The 16,814-nt window shown below is 44.0% G+C and overlaps 1 long non-coding RNA gene across 1 annotated transcript; it reads right to left on the reverse strand.

Moving 5' to 3' along the window:
- Nucleotides 1–3,661: 3,661 nt before the first annotated feature.
- On the reverse strand, nt 3,662–16,586 carry LOC122684815. The gene is made up of 3 exons (XR_006338157.1): nt 16,477–16,586; nt 15,937–16,077; nt 3,662–4,778 (listed from the first exon to the last, which is right to left on the reverse strand). It is a non-coding gene; the product is annotated as an uncharacterized LOC122684815 (long non-coding RNA).
- Nucleotides 16,587–16,814: the final 228 nt, after the last annotated feature.

Below are 16,814 nucleotides of genomic sequence, written 5' to 3' on the forward strand. Positions count from 1 at the left end.
GGCCTCAAGTCCCCCTTTCTCCTGGGGAGTTGCACTCAGGTATCCCTGGAGAGTCAGACAGCCTACTTCCTCTCTCTCTGCCTTCTCCTTGCCCTGCCGGCCCAGTGTTCTTGGGGAGGCCTGGGTGCCTGGGGCTTCTTCTGTGGCCAGCTTAGCCCCTCAGACAGGCCTCTGGGGCCAAAGCTAAGCTGATGAGGCCTGAAGGCCTGGGGCCTTCTGAATGGGGCGAGTGTGCATGCTAAGTCGCTTCAGTTGTGTCTGACTCTTTGTAACGCTATGGATTGTAGCCCGCCAGGTGCCGCTGTCCAAGGGATTCTCAGGACAGGAATACTGCAGTGGGTTGCCATGCCTCTTCCTTCAGAGGATCTTTCTAGACCCAGGGATAGGACCCATGTCTCTTAGGTCTCCTGCACTGGCCGGCGGGTTCTTTACCACTAGCACCACCTGGGAAGCCCTTTGAATGGGGAGGGGAGCTCAAAGAGGGAGAAGAGGAGGAAAGAAAAGCGGGCAGTCTGATCTGGTGATTTAATTAGTTCCAGGAGTCCGTCTGGCTGCACAGAAATACACACGGAATGAGGCTCAGCCTCTGACCTCGCTCTGCCTGTGTCCAAAACGGCCTGTAGGAGCTTCGATCAAGGGCAGGGGACCATACAGTGTCTACACCAGCAATTACTGCGGAAGAGATAAGCAGGTGTGTGAGGATAGTCATGTGTGCTGATTTTTTAATTGCAAGGAAGGAGTCTGGGGGGTCTTGGGGAGGGTCCTCATTGGACTCACCTGGGGTCACAGGGAGAGGGCAAGTGTCACTGAGATATGTTGGGGATGGGGAGCTAAAGTCAGAATGTCAGATAACATAACGAAGGAGCAGTCGGGGGTGGGGGAGGGGGTGGGGGGGTGGGGGCAGTTTACCTGCAATGAGCCTCATGTCCCCAGACCTTAGACAGAGAGGGAGGAAATGGAAGTCTCTGCCCAGGAGCCTATCTACATTTTAAAATAACTTCTATGACACTCATGGTTCTTAAAACACTTTCACTTTCATCTGAGTATCTCATCTTGAGCAGACAAGCTTCTTGAAGGCAGAGGTTCTTTGGATCCTTGGGGGTCACAGGAGTGTCAGCCCAGACCTGCATGAAGGATCAGATCGCGGTGTGATAAACCCCAGGTGTGTGAAGCCAGGGAACTCAGAGGTTTGAAGTGAGTCTAAAGTTTAAGAACAAGGCCACATTCTTCACTATAAATTTTATCTGCACAGATAACGTTGTTGTTCAGTCGCTAAGTTGTGTCTGAGTTTGCAATCCCACGGACTGCAGCATGCCCACCAGGCTTCCCTGTCAATCACTAGCTCCCGGAGTTTGCTCAAACTCATGTCCATTGAGTCGGTGATGCCATCCAACCATCTCATCCTCTGTTGCCCCCTTCTTCTCCTGCCCTCAATCTTTCCCAGAATCAGGGTCTTTTCCAATGAGTTGGCTCTTGGCATTAGGTGGCCAAAGTATTGGAGCTTCAGCTTCAGCATCAGTTCTTCCAATGAATATTCAGGGTTGATTTCCTTTTGGATTAACTGGTTTGATCTCCTTGCTGTCCAAGGGACTCTCAAGAGTCTTTTCCAACACCACAATTTGAAAGCATCAATTCTTGGGCAACAGCTGGGGTGTTTTTAAAGCACCTTTATTTCAGCTGTCTCTTATCTCTTCTACTTTCTTTCCATTCCTTTCCCCAGTGCTGTCTTGCTTCTTTTTTTTTTTTGTTCAATTTTAACTGATTTTTGCTGTGATAAAATTTTTACTGTGATAAAGTCACAGTAAAAATTTAAATTTAAAATACAAAATTTATAAGTTTATGGCATTAACAACATTTACACTGTTGACTCTCCCTTACAACCATCCATCTCCAGAATATTTTTTAAAATTGAAATATGGTTGATTTACAGTGTTGTGCTAGTTTCTGGTTAGTACAGCAAAGTGACAGATATAAATAAATAAATAAATACATTCTTTATCAAATTCTTTTCAGTAGTAGGTTATTACAGGATAAAAAATTGAGGTATAGGACTTTCCTTGTGGTGCAGTGGACAAGGATCTGCCTGCCAATGCAGGAGACCTGGGTTTGATCACTGGTCTGGGAAGATTACACGTGCTGTGGAGCAAATAAGCCCATGCACGACAACTTCTGAGCCCATGCTCTGGAGTCCACAAGTATCAACTACTGAAGCCCATGCCTAGAGCTTGTGCTCTGCAACAAGGGAAGCCACTGCAACGAGAAGCCTGAGCACTGCAAGGAAGAGAAAGCCCAGGTGGCAACGGAGACCCAGGGCAGCCAAAATTAAATAAATAAATGAATTAAAATTTTAAAAATTGAGGTATAGTTGTGTATAATATTATATAAGTTATAACTGTACAACATAGTGATTCACAATTTTAAAGTTTATACTTCTTTTATAGTCATTATTGGTTATATTCCCTGGGTTGTACAATATATCTTGAAGCTTATTTCATTCATACTAATTTGTACCTCTTGATCCCCTACCCCTATATTGCTCCTCCCCACTTCCCTCTCCCTACTGGTAACCATTAGTTTGTTAGCTCTTCTTTTTTATTATATTCACTAGTGGTATTTTTTAGATTCCACACGTAAGTGGTATCACGCAGTATTTGTCTTTCTCTGACTTCTTTCGCTTAGCATGGCACCCTCCAAGTCCATTCCATGTTGCTGCAAGTGGCAAAATTTTGTTCTTTTTATGGCTGAGTAGTGTGTATGTATATGTATATATATACATATATATATTAGTATGTGTGTATATATACACCAAATCTTCTTTACTCATTCATTCATCTATTGATACATAGTTGGTTTGCTTCCATGTCCTGGCTATTGTAAATAGTGCAGCTATGAACGTTGGGGTGCATGAATCTTTTCAAATTAATGTTTTCATATATACCCAGAGTGGAATTGGTGGGTCATATGGTAGTTCCATTTTTAGTTTTTGGAGGAAACTTCATACTGTTTTCCACAGTGGCTGCACCACTTCCCACTAACAGTGTAGGAGGGTTCCCTTCTTTCTACATCTTTACCAACATTTTTTATTTCTTTTCTTTTTGATCATAGCCACTCTGACAAGTGTGAGGTGATATCTCATTGTGATTTTGATTTATATTTCCCTGATAATTAGCATCCTGTTGGCCATCTGCATTTCCTCTTCAGGAAAATGTCTATTCAGTTCTTCTGCCCAGTTTTAAATTGCGTTGTTTGGTTTTTTGATGTTGAGTTGTATGAGCTATTTATACATTTTGGATACTAGCCCCTAATCAGCCATATTGTTTGCAAATATTTTCTCCCATTCAGTAGATTTTTTCATTTTGTTCATGGTTTCCTCTGCCCTGCAAAGGCTCTTAAGTTTAATTAGGTCTCATTTGTTCATTTTCACTTTTATTTCCTTTGCTTTGGGAGACAGAGCCAAAAAAAATATATTGCTACAATTTACATCAAAGAGTGTTCCCTCTCCAGAACAATTTTATCTTCCCAAAGGAAAATTCTACACCTGTTAAGCAGTAACTCCACATTCTCCCCTTCCCCCAGCCCCTGGCGATCACCTCTCGACATTCTATATGAATTTGACAACTCCAGGTGCCTCATGTAAGTGAATTTATACAGTTATTTTCCTTTTATTCTCATTAACTCTTTCTGTTGGCTTTAGTTACATTCACGCAGACCTGGTCTCATCCAACATATATCTATTAGGTACCTGCAGAAGTAACCCCACTTGCTGTTCCCAGGGCAGGTCAGATTATGGCTCCACAGAGGGCAAAATCAGGTGAGAATGTCACTTAGAAGATTCTTCCTGACAGGGCAGGCTGACGGGGTGTGCTGAGACTGTGTTGTAATGAGTTACCATCACTACTTATATAAGTCCATGCGTGCTGGTTTGGGAGCACACGCGGCTTACTACTTTTGTCCCCATGGCCTCCACCTCACCTGAGCTCCACCAGTGTTTGTCGAGTGGGTTGATTGCAGAAAATGGCCCTCTAGTGAGAACCTTAACAAGGAAGAACAATGCCTCCAAGATTCTGGTGTGAAGTATGATTATCCAATAAGAACTCATATCTGATCTGGGCACTTGCCCTAAAATACAAATGGTGTCGAAACTAGACATATCTAGGGCAACCAAAATATTTTCCCATATATTGATGGGAACCAATGCCTTAAAAAAAAAAAAGCATAAAACCTTTTTCACATGAGATAAAGAACAGAGTCACTCTAAGTCACTCTAAGATCAAAATCTTGATGTATGAATTTGCTATTCATTTTCCTGGCTATCGACTTGCCCGAAAAACTGGGTGTACCGCAAACTTTTTTCCCTACCATGTGACACCTCGCGTCTATTTTCATGTCTCTTTCAGCCTGAGGAAGTAGGTCAAAAGTAGGGGAATCAGGTCCGACACAAAGAGTGTGAGGTGTTGGCTGAAAAGTAGGGGCCGAGAGGAGGATGTGTTTCCCGCAGGGGAGCTTCACTACCAAGAATTTCTACCTGAGACCACTCCTGGTCCACAGATGTGGGCCAGATGCCAGCAGAACCTGAGAGGTGGCCCCTCGGTCCTGGGAGAGCTGCCTGAGGAGGGAAGGAGGGAGGTTCCCGGGGTGCGTGCTGTCCTTCCTGGGAGTCCAGGTGCGTAGGCACTTTCATCCGGATGACTCATTAGCCCGGGTGAGGCTGGGGCGAGACTGGGGCAGCACACGGCCAAGGTGCACTTCACGTGCTTGCTCTGGGCTGGCAGGCCTCTCTAAGAATGACAAGCAAAGAGTCGATTACACAGGACTCTGAGAAGATAGACGAACTCCCCTTTACACAAACACACAGGCAAGTCAAACCTAGGGCTTCTAATTGTCCCCCCTGGCCCGGACCCAAGGCAGCAGTTTGGACTATCTTTTTCTTGGATTAATCTGGAATAATTGCCCCCTGTATCTCCTCTTACCCTCGTTTCCCCAACATACTCTAGAATCTAGAGGCCCGACGCTGCCGATGTTATGGGTCAGATGATTCTTTGCTGAGGGCGCTCTCTGTGCCTTGTAAGGTGTTGAGGAGCCTCTCCGGCCACTACCCATTGGATGCCAGCAGCGCCTCCCAGGCTGTGATAATGAAAAACGTCTGTCCGTGTTGCCAAATATCCCCTGGGAAACAAAACTACCCCGACTGAGAAACACGTATCTCCTTAAAACATTTAATGTCATGTGTCAGCGTCTCAGATTTCAAACGAGTGGCCTGATTTTGATTAAAGATCAATTCAGAATGAGGAGATAGCAAGAGTGACTAGCAAACAGTGCGTGGAGCAGAGCACGGGGAGACCAGTTCTACAGTGAACGGGTCTGCAGCCTAGGGCTCATGGTGCTTCTGGAGACTTAGACTTGCAACCCCCCAATACAGCAACATATAGCAGTCTTCTTCTAACTGTGCAGGTGGGTGACTAAGACAAGGATCGGAAAGCACCAACCAGGGCTGGGAGTTCTTTGGAGAAATTCGCATGGTGGTAAGTCCAGTGTTACTGTTAACCCAAGTTGTTAACTTGTGTGCTTGAAGCACAGTGAAGCCAAACAAACCAAAACGTTTGAGTTTGGAGCACAGCAAGGTTTAGTGCAAGGCCAGAAAAGGAGACGAAGTGGCTCATGCCCTGGAAAGCTTCAAGCTCCCGGAAGGGTTTTGGCAAAGCACTTTTGGAGAGCAGGTAAAGGGGTGGAAACTGGAAATAGTGACTGACTTTATTTTTGGGGGCTCCACTGCAGATGGTGACTGCAGCCATGAAATTAAAAGATGCTTGCTTCTTGGAAGAAAAGTTATGACCAACCTAGACAGCATATTAAAAAGCAGAAACATTACTTTGCCAACAAAGGTCCATCTAGTCAAGGCTATGGTTTTTCCAGTGGTCATGTATGGAAAGACCATGTGAGATGTGAGAGTTGGACTATAAAGAAAGCTGAGCACCAAAGAATTGATGCTTCTGAACTGTGGTGTTGGAGAAGACTCTTGAGAGTCCCTGGGACTGCAAGGAGATCCAACCAGTCCATCCTAAAGGAGATCAGTCCTGAATATTCATTGGAAGGACTGATGCTGAAGCTGAAACTCCAATACGTTGGACACCTGATGCAAAGAACTGACTCATTGGAAAAGACCCTGATGCTGGGAAAGGTAGAAGGTGGGAGGAGAAGGGGATGACAGAGGTTGAGATGATTGGATGGCATCACCGATGCGATGGACATGAGTCTGATTAGGCTCTGGGAGTTGGTGATGGACAGGGAAGCCTGGAGTGCTGCAGCCCATGAGGTCTCAAAGAGTCAGACACGACTGAGCGACTGAACTGATCTGAACTCCAGTATACTTGTATACTTGCCTGGAAAATTCCATGAACAGAGGAGACTGGTGGGCTACAGTTCATAGCATCATAAAGAGTCAAACACCACTGAGTGACTCAGCAACAACAGGTACTTGAGGCAGGAGCTAAAGCAGAGGATATGGGGAAGGCCTGTCCCAGGTAGGCCTCATGGGGTCCTGCTTGGTTACATTAAGCGTTTTGACTATTCTCTGTCCCATAGTCCCCACACTCCTTTGAAATATCCCAGAAATCCCATATTTGTGTTTCTCAGCCTGTTTCTCACCCCTGGGGGTGGAGGAAGGAAGGGGAGCAGTTGGGTTGGACCTTGTGAGTTGCATTCGGTACACTTCCCTTTGAGGTACAGCCCAGCAGTGAGCCTTGCCGGGGCCCTGCTGACCTCCTGAGATGGGGGACCATGTGACTTGGATTGAAAATGGACAAGAAGCACATCCTGTGTTCCTGTGTCCTCCAAGGACACAGGCCCTGCTCACCTAGACGTTCCTTTCGTTGTAGACATTCTTGCGTTAAATGGATCTGGAGTGAAGAGGAAAGAGCTTTGCCGGGAGTCCAGAACCTGGAACTCCAGTCCCAGCTTCGCTACTTCCCCTCTCTGGGTTTTGCTTTCATTATGTGTAACACAAGAGGGCTGGACTAGACGGCCTCTGAGTTTACGCTGGGCTGAGACATTCCCTAGCTCTGGACGGCGTCTGCAGTTCTTAAATGGCCCTCAGGGGGCGTGTACTGCGTGGGTCTGCAGAAAGCGGTACAGGCAGATGGTGTCCTCCAAGAGTTCGGATTCTGAATCTGGGTGCTTAAACCATTAAGGATTTGGGGCCAGACTCCAGGAATCTGAACCCTTACAAGTTGTGTGATCTCTCTAAAGTTATTTACACACTTAGTTTCTTCACCTATAAAATGGACCCAAATGTTCTTAGAACAATGCCTGCCAAATAACAAATTCTCTGTATGTGTTAGCTCCCCTAGGGTAAAATGACTGGTGATTCGCACCCTGTGGACTGAAACTCCAAAATATCAAAGCAGGACAATTGAGAGAGGAAGCTGGCCCCTGCCGAGACCGAAGATAAGAGACCAAACATTTCTTATTCTCCAAGTCAGGAGACCCCTCTGACTTCTCACGCACAGAAAGGCTCCCTAGAGGTCAAAAGGGGAGTGAAGCTAACTGATGCTCACTACCCATAGGCCTCTTCAGTGGAACCCATCTTTGCTAAGAAATGTGTGTGCACACATGGAAAGACTCTGAGATTTACCAAATATGGATGCTGAGCCAGGCAAAGCAAAATGACTGGCCACAGGAAACCTAGAGGAAATGCCCCATATAAGTGACTTAAACTGCCACAAGGGTGCGACTCTGTCTATCCACATATACTCTACTTTCTCCCTCTCCTAATAAACACTCTTCTGCTTGTTAGGTTCTTGCCATTTCTGTCCTTTATTGTGCCCGTGTTAAAATGGCAAAGACCTAATAGAAGAAATTAAGAAGAGGTGACAAGAATGAAGAACTAACTATACAGAAATGACCCAAATAACCACAATGGTATGCTCACTCACCTAAAGCCAGATATCCAGGAGTGTGAAGTTAAGTGGGTCTTAGGAAGTGTTACTAAGAACAAAGCTAGTGGAGGTGATGGAATTCCAGCTGAGCTATTTCAAATCCTAAAAGATGATGCTGTTAAAGTGCTGCACTCAGTATGCCAGCAAATTTGGTAAACTTAGCAATGGCCACAGGACTGGAAAAGGTCAGTTTTCATTCCAGTCACAAAAAAAAGCAATGCCAAAGAAGCTAGCAGAATCCTTCAAGCGAGGCTTCAACAGTACATGAACCAAGAACTTCCAGATATGCAAACTGATTTAGAGAGGCAGAGGAACTAGAGGTTAAATTGCCAACATCCATTGGATCATAAAAAAACAAAGAAATTCCAGAAAACCATCTACTTCTGCTTCATTGACTACAATAAAGCCTTTGACTGTGTGGATAACAACAAACTGTGGAAACTTCTTTAAGAGATGGGAATACTAGGCCACCTTACCCGCTCCCTAAGAAACCTGTATGCAGGTCAAGAAGCAACAGTTAGAACTGGACATGGGACAATGGACTGGTTCAAAATTGGGAAAGGAGTACCTCAAGCCTGTATATTGTCACCCCACTTATTTAACTTCTATGCAGAGTACATCATGTGAAATGCAAGGCCTGATGAATCACAAGCTAGAATCAAGATTGCCGGGAGAAATATCAACAACCTCAGATATGCAGATGATACCACTCTAATGGCAGAAAGCAAAGAACTAAAGAGCCTCTTGATGAGGGTGAAAGAGGAGAGTTAAAAAGCTAGTTACAAACTCAGCATTGAAAAAACTAAGATCATGGCATCTAGTCCCATTACTTCATGGCAAACAGATGGAGCAAAAGTGGAAACAACGGCTAATTTTATTTTCCTGGTCTCCAAAATCACTGTGGATGGTGACTGCAGCCACAAAATTAAAAGATGCTTGCTCCTTGGAAGAAAAGCTATGACAAACCTAGGCAGTGTATTAAAAACCAGAGACATTACTTTGCCGACAAAGATCCATCTAGTCAAAGCTGTGGTTTTTCCTGTAGTCATGTATGGATGTGAGAGTTGGACCATAAAGAAGGCTGAGTGATGAAGAACTGATGCTTTTGAATGGTATTGCTGGAGAAGACTCTTGAGAGTCCTTTGGACAGCAAGGAGATCAAACCAGACAATCCTAAAGGAAATCAACCCTGAATATTCATTGGAAGAACTGATGCTAAAGCTGAAGCTCCAGTACTTTGACTATCTGATGTGACGAGCCAACTCATTGGAAAAGACCCTGACTCTGGGAAAGATTGAGGGCAGGAGGAGAAGGGGCGACAGAGGATGAGATGGTTGGATGGCATCACCGACTCAATGGACATGAGTTTGAGCAAACTCCAGGAGACAGTGAAGGACAGGGTAGCCTGGCATGCTGCAGTCCATGGGACCACAAAGTGTCTGATGTGACTGAGCAACTACACAACATCAACAACAATAAACACTCTACTTACTTCAGTATTTTTCATATTTGTGGGGATTCTTTTTCTGTAAAGCCAAAGAGTGAGGGCCTTGTCACTGATGACTGGTCTAATGTTTAGGATTCAGTGTTCTCAACTGTTGTGACCCACCTCTGACCTCAGTCTCTGGCCGGTACCGAAGTCCTTTAAGCCGCTGCAGGCCGAGGCCACCAGAGATCAATACTATGGTGATCAAACCATAGTAAAGATGTAAACAAAATGCTGGGAAATCTAGGTGAAGGATGTTATCCAAGCAATCCAGGGAGGCTTGTCTGTGTGCATCTCTGTGGCTCTAACCAAAGAAAAGACTCAGAAACCCGGAGCATCCAAGTAAATCCAGTTACCCTGCATCCTATGTTGCTTTTCCCAAGCCAGTGGGCTGTCTTCCAGAAGTGGGAGGCTTGGCTCCCCAAGTGTTCTTGCCAGTGTGGCCTGGGTCCAAGTTCTCTTGAGGTCACTTCAGACTCCTGGAGCCTGAACAGCTGTTTTTGGGGAAAAAGCCAGCTGTATGTTGAACTGATGGAATTTCCTAGCATTTTAATTGTTAACGGGGAACAAATAGCTGGTGACTCAGAGAAATAACATCTACCACTGGTGCTGAAAAAACCTGAAATTTCTGTACAACATTGGAGAATACAAAGTCTTAACTGTCTTTTATACCCAGGGACAACTCAGAATCAAGTCTTGAGAACCGACAGAGACGACCTGAATGATAAGGCGCCAATGGATATACAAGTCCCAGAGAAGAGGTGTTGGTACCCTGGGCAGGCTATTACTGGATCTTACATTTCTCTTGGGGTTTTATTTTTGGGGGTGGGGGGGGGTTCCTTCTGGCAAGTACATTGAATGTGACTATCAAGAGCCAAGACAATTCAATGGGGAAAAGGTTAGTCTTTTCAACAAATGGTGCTAGGATAACTGACCATCCCATGTAGCACAATGAAGTTGGACCCCACCTCACGCCATATACAAAAATTAACTCAAAATGGATCAAAGGTCTAAAAGTATGAGCTGAAACTATAATACTCTCAGAAGAAAACCTAGGGGTAAATCTCTGTGGCCTTGGCAGAGACAATGGTTTCTTTGCTATGACACCAAAAGTAAAAGTGGAAAAAATAGATGAATTGGATATCATTAAATTAAAAAAAAACTTTTTTGCTTCAAAAAAAGACTATCAAGAAAGTGAAAAGACAAACTACTGAATAGGAGGGAATATTTTCACATGAAAACTTGTTCACAAATGTTCATAACGAAATTGTTCACAATAATCTATTATAAATAGATTTTATAACTTGGCTCTATTTTGGAAGGGCCAAGAAGTGAAAAGAAATCAAATGCTCCTAAGAATGGATGGATGAAGAAATATGGAATATCCAAACAATGGGACACTATTCAGCCATAAGAAAAGGACTGAGACATTGCTACATGCTCTGACATGGCTGAACCTCTAAAACATTTATGCTAAGCGTAAGAAGCCAAACACAAAAAGCCATGTATTGTGTGATTTCATTTATACGTAACAACCAGAATAGGTCAGTGCGCAGAGACAGAAAGTAGGTTAATGGTTGTAGAGGCTGAGAAGAAGAGAGAAGGGAGCAGGGTGACTGTCAAAGTGTACAGGGTTTCTTTTGGGGCTGATGAAAATGTTCTGGTACTAGACAGTGGTAATGGTTGCACAATCTGGGGAATATGTTAAAAATTGCTGAATTGTACATTTTAGAAGGGTGAATCTTGTGGTTTGTGAATTATACCTCAAAAAAAAAAAAAAAAGCATAGCTATCATGTGACTCCTCTCCCCTTGCCTATCACACCTTTCCACTCATTTCTTAGTCTTTTTTCATTTGTATTACTTTCAGCCAAGTATTCCTGTTCTGTACTTTGTGGGTGATAATTTTTAACATGGCAGAAATTTATTTTATTTTTTCCCTGCTACATTTCATCTTGTTGCTTTAACCTATCTTTTTGTCTTTACAAAATCTTATTGAATATGTAATTTGGCATAGGAAAAGTCTGTGCTATCTTCAAGTTATGTATCATCTATACATTTGACAAATGTGTATCTTTCACTAAGACTTTGGTTAAAAAGCATTGACTCGGAATTGGTCGTGGACAGATGAGGCATTTTACCTTAACAAAAATGTTTCTTGGAAAGTGGTATGTATGTGACAATTTTGTTATCTGAAGTGATTGGGAGTTTGCTGATTCTCACTCTTGTTGGCTTATTTGAATTTTGCATTGTGAGTTCATGTTTTGCAGAGTTTCATCTGTGAAATTCCTCTGCAGTCTCTGGAGAGCGGTGTGGCATTTGAATCTCACAGCGATTTCAGCCTGAGCTAGTAACCTCTTATGTAGGGAGAGGTGGGGGCTTACTGGATCATGCAGGTAGTATAAATTTGAATTCCAAATCTAGATTAATGTAGGGCCCTCGTTATAAATTGTTAGGGGAGATATTATTTTCTATCAGAGCTCTGAACAAGTTAGATAAGCCAGCTTATTATCTCTCTTTGTAAGTGAGCAGATTGTTTTCTCTGTCACTGTTTTTTTGAGGGGATACACTTTAGAATGTCTTGGCTCTGTGTGGGAGTAATAATTCCAACGCATGATGGCTTCAGGCCTAGCTCCTGCCTCTGTTAATGGACATTAAATCTGAAGCTCTTCGGGTCTCAAGCTCTCAGCACGCCCCCCTCACCCCTGTCCTACCTCCACCCCACCCAGAATGGCCACAGCATCACTCTTACCTCCTCCTTTGGTTTCTCTTTTCTTCTCCTTTTTTTGGCTGCAAGATTTTCCTTTTTTTTTTTTTTTCCAAAGTAAAATCTCAGCTAATATGTTTGAAGGGATGCTCATTATCTTTTATCTAGAATTTCTAGGTGTTTTTATAGCAAGAAGACATCTAAGCTTTTGAATCTATTGCACTACCAGAAATGTACGTTTTCACATTGATGATAAAATTCTTGCCTGTTAAACTGGCAAAGATTTAACAGGGGCATATGTGAAAGTGAGCGACGGACTTATATATAGTTGATAGGAGTATAAATTGGTACAACAATTCCTGAGAGAGTTCGGCAAGTAGTTATCAAAAGTGTAAACACTTTGCAAGCCTTTTTTCCAGGTAGGTCCATTTCTAGGAATCTGTCCTATTGAAATCACCATGGATGTGTGTCAAATTTCAGCTACAAGGATATTTGTCAGAGCATAGTATCTCCTAAAATTATAAACTGTATAAATACCCCAGGCAAGGGAAAAAAAAAAACCAACAGGAAAAATGAGGAATAAGGGACTTTCCTGGTGGTCCAGTGGTTAAGAATCCACCTTGCAATGGAGGGCACGTGAGTTCAGTCCCTGGTTAGGGAACTAAGATCCCACATATCGAGGAGCAACTAAGCCCATGCACCACAAATAAGACTCAAGAAACCAAATAAATAAATAATTTTTTTAAAGGAGGAAGAGGAAGCACTTGCATCAGGAAATGAACTTTCTGAGAAATCTCCAACAAACTGCTTGGAGCTCCTGGATCAGACCACATTTTCTGGCCATCCCTAGTTATAAGGGAAAATGGAAAGCAGAATTTTATTTGGGTACAAAACTAAGGTTTTTCTTAATAAGAAAGAAGGGAGGGATGGACATCATAGCATCTGTTTATATCTATCTATCTACCTATCTGGGGGCTTCCCAGGTGGTGCTAGTGGGAAAGAATCCACCTGCTAATGGAGGAAACTCAAGATGTGGGTTCGACCCCGGGTTGGGAAGATCCCCTGGAGGAGGGTGTGGCAACCCACTCCAGTATTCCTACTTGAAGAATTCCATAGACAGAGGAGCCTGGTCCACAGAGGAGCCAGGGTCACAAATAGTTGGACACGACTGAAGTGACTCAGCATGCACGTATGCAGGCATCTATCTGTCTATCTTTCCATCTGTCATCTGCCATCTACCTTTCTACGTCTGGAAGGATCAACATCAACTTGATTTGGTGGTCATTCCTAGCTGGTAGAATTGTAAAGATAATTTTTACTTTCTTATTTTCACATATTTAATATTCCAAGTTTACTTTCTGTAAAGCTGTATTATATTTATAGAAAGAAAAAGTCACTTAGAAGAGGTTCTAGCTGTTAAGAATGGGATGGCACATGGTGGGGACAGGATCAAAACCAGGTGTGGTGCCAGAGAAGCTGTGAAGAGCAGAGAACCAAAATATCTCAGGAGGAGAGGGTGAAGAAAGGTGATGGAGACACAGCTTCTGTAGTCTGTGGTGGAATTCTGACTGTTCTTGCTGGCGTGTTGCTTCTTTGGCTTTTAATTTAAGGAAAGTCAAAAATGTTGCCTGATGTCTTAAAGTTGCTGCCTACAGCCTAGTTGGAATTTTCAGGGCAGGAGGAAGGACTCTGCAGCCTTTATAGGCAGCCTTGCCCATGGAGGGAGAATATCTCAAATATGCGTGGATTTTGCTACAACCCTTGCATCTATCTGAAACTTTGTCTGACTTCTCGGGTTAGCTCTTAATTTCGTTGATGATGTTCTAAGACCTTCTGGTTAGACCCAGCCTCAAATAGCAGACAAAAGTGTCTTTTCTAAGAGGAGTAGTTTGTTAGTTGCTCAGTCGTGTCTGACTCTTTGCGACCCCATGAGCTGTAACCCACCAGGTTCCTCTGTCCAGGGAATTCTCCAGGTAAGAACAGTGGAGTGGGTAGCCATTTCCTTCTCCAGGGGATCTTCCTAATCCAGGGATTGAACCTGGGTCTCCTGCATTGCTGGCAGGTTCTTCACCATCTGACCACCAGCAAAGCCCAAGAGGAGTAGGCCCTATGGCTATTAGAATCATAGCAGCTGCCTGGGCTTGAGTCTGGACACAGTGTGCTGGGAATTTAAGAGAAGCACAATTTATTCTTTTTACCTGGGATTATGCTGCTGCTGGCTACTATTTATTGAGTATCTACTGTATTTGCTCATTCAGTCCTTAAAACCACTTCACAAGATGGGTCCTTGTTTTGTTAATTAGAAAACTAGAGCTCAGACGGGTTAAGTAACTTGTCTAAGAGCACACAGCTAGGACAGTGGGAGAAATGTGACTGCAGGTTGTCTGGTTTCACAGTCTATACTCAGAACTGTTAGTTTCTCTGCTCTCAGTGTGGCTGGCTGGCTCCAGACTGTCCTAGATTTAGTATGTTAAGTCCCACATCCTGAGAGACTCCTCAGTTCCAGGCAAACCCAGATGGTTGGTCACCCCAGCTGCTCCCTTTCTCTTCTCCAATCCAAATCCTATCATAGTTGAGAGCTTACTTCCAGTCTTGCCTCTTTTCCGAAGGCCTTCCTGACATCGCCCCCACCCCCCGCCCCCAGTCCCCTTGGGGAGCTCCTTTGGCACATGGTTCTCCTCCACTGAGAACTCAGTGCTGGCTGTGTTCTTCACACGTGGATGCCTTCCAAGCTCGCCTGGCTGACCCGGCAACCATGGACACGTAATTAGCACCAAAGGAAAAAATCCTAGTGCAATTAATGAGTGAATGAATGATTAACATCACCTAGAGCAAAGGCTTATTGAGTACTTCCTGTGAGCAGGCACTGCAAGGTGCTGTAGGAAGCAAATAAGTGAGTTTTAAGTAAATGAGTAACTGAGGCATGAGAATTAGTGAATTGCAGCCTGGGTAGTGGCTTGTGCTGTTAGTGATGTCAACAAAGATGCATCAAGGGATGCTGCATCCCGAGCCTGATGCCTAGGATAGCAGCAGTGGTACCCATAGCAGCATCGGCGCTCTGCTTCAGTAGGTCCCATAGTTTACAAACCTTCTCCCTCACATGACTTCACACCTCTGCCTCCCAGCAGACATGAGAGAGAAGCAGAGGAGACATGTACTGCCCCATTTTCTAGGCAAAGAGAGTGAGTCAGAAAGATTCCTTGAGCGACTGATCTAAACCCGTGAGTGCATAGTGGCAATCCTGAGCCACATCCAGGCCACCACTGTGTCCTGTGGTCTGCATAACTTTCTAAATAATTGAATTGCATGACAACATTTAGAGACGGGGAGATTGCACATAAAAACCTGCATTTTCTGGTTTCTCTTGACTAAATGGAAGATGTGATGTCCCTTGTCGTCACTTGAGATGAGGCATGGACTCTCCTCTAATATTTCCAAGACCATCCTGCCTGTGTTACCTGAGACACCACAACGAAGAGACCAGAAAGTCAGGAAACTATCTCCAGCGCCAGAAGATATGTGGTTATAGGAGCCTGAGGACCCCAAACGTTGTTCTATGTTTCAAATGATCAAAAACACATATAGAAGGAACGGCCACATCTACGAAGGCTCCGCCCACCCCTTTCCCTTTCAGGAATCTAGATCTTGTCCTTGACTTGTCTTTTTCTGTCATCGTTGTTTCCATCTCCCATCTAACTGGCCAAGTCACAAAGCAAACTTTTGACTTTTTCCCCAGTTAACCTTATCATTCTGTAAATGGCAAGTCCATCCTACAAAACTCTGGGGTCATTCCTGACACTGTCATACATACCTGGGCAAAGGTTGGCTCTGCCTCAGAAATAGATCCTGAAGCTGCTGGATCTCCTGCCCACTGTAGTAGCTCCCTAATTGTTCTCCCTGTTTCCACCACTCCCCTGCTGCTGTCTACTCCCAAATGCTGCACAGAGGGATTCTGTTAAAATATAAATGAAATATATATATATATATATATATATATATATATATACACACACAATATAATATAAATAATATAAATATAAATATATATTTATAAATATATAAAATATAAATGAGATCAGGGTCTTCCGCTCAAAACTCTCTATGGTTTGCCAACAGAAGAAATATGCTGTCCCTCGTGTGGCCCCAGGCTACTTACTTCACCCTCACTTGCACATTCATTCTGTTCCAGCCAGACTTTCCCTACCCCACCAGCTGAGCTTTGAATACAATAAGCATATTATAGCTTGGGGTCTTCAAACTTGCCGCTGATTTCAATTTTCTAAGGCTGCATAACAGCTCATTCCAAAACTTAGTAGCTTAAAGTAATACTAATCATCTTATTATCTCTTACCGCTTCTGCAGGACAGGAAACCAGGAGCAGTTTAGCCAGGGTGATTCTGGCTCCTGTGTGTGCACTCAGTCACTTTAGTCGTGTCTGACTCTTTGCGACCCCACGGACTGTGGCCTGCCCGGCTCCCCGTCCACGGGATTCTCCAGGCAAGAATACTGGAGTGGGTTGCCATGCCCTCCTCCAGGGGATCTTTCTGACCCAGGGATGGAACTCGAGTCTCTTAAGTCTGCTGCATTGGCAGGCGGGTCTTTACCACTAACACCACCTAAGAGGCCGGTTCATGGCCCTCCTCAATATTACAATCAGATGTTGGCAGGGGCTGAGTCATCTGGGGCTTG

The sequence above is a fragment of the Cervus elaphus genome, chromosome 27, assembly GCF_910594005.1.
Source record: "Cervus elaphus chromosome 27, mCerEla1.1, whole genome shotgun sequence".
Classification (NCBI taxonomy): domain Eukaryota; kingdom Metazoa; phylum Chordata; class Mammalia; order Artiodactyla; family Cervidae; genus Cervus; species Cervus elaphus.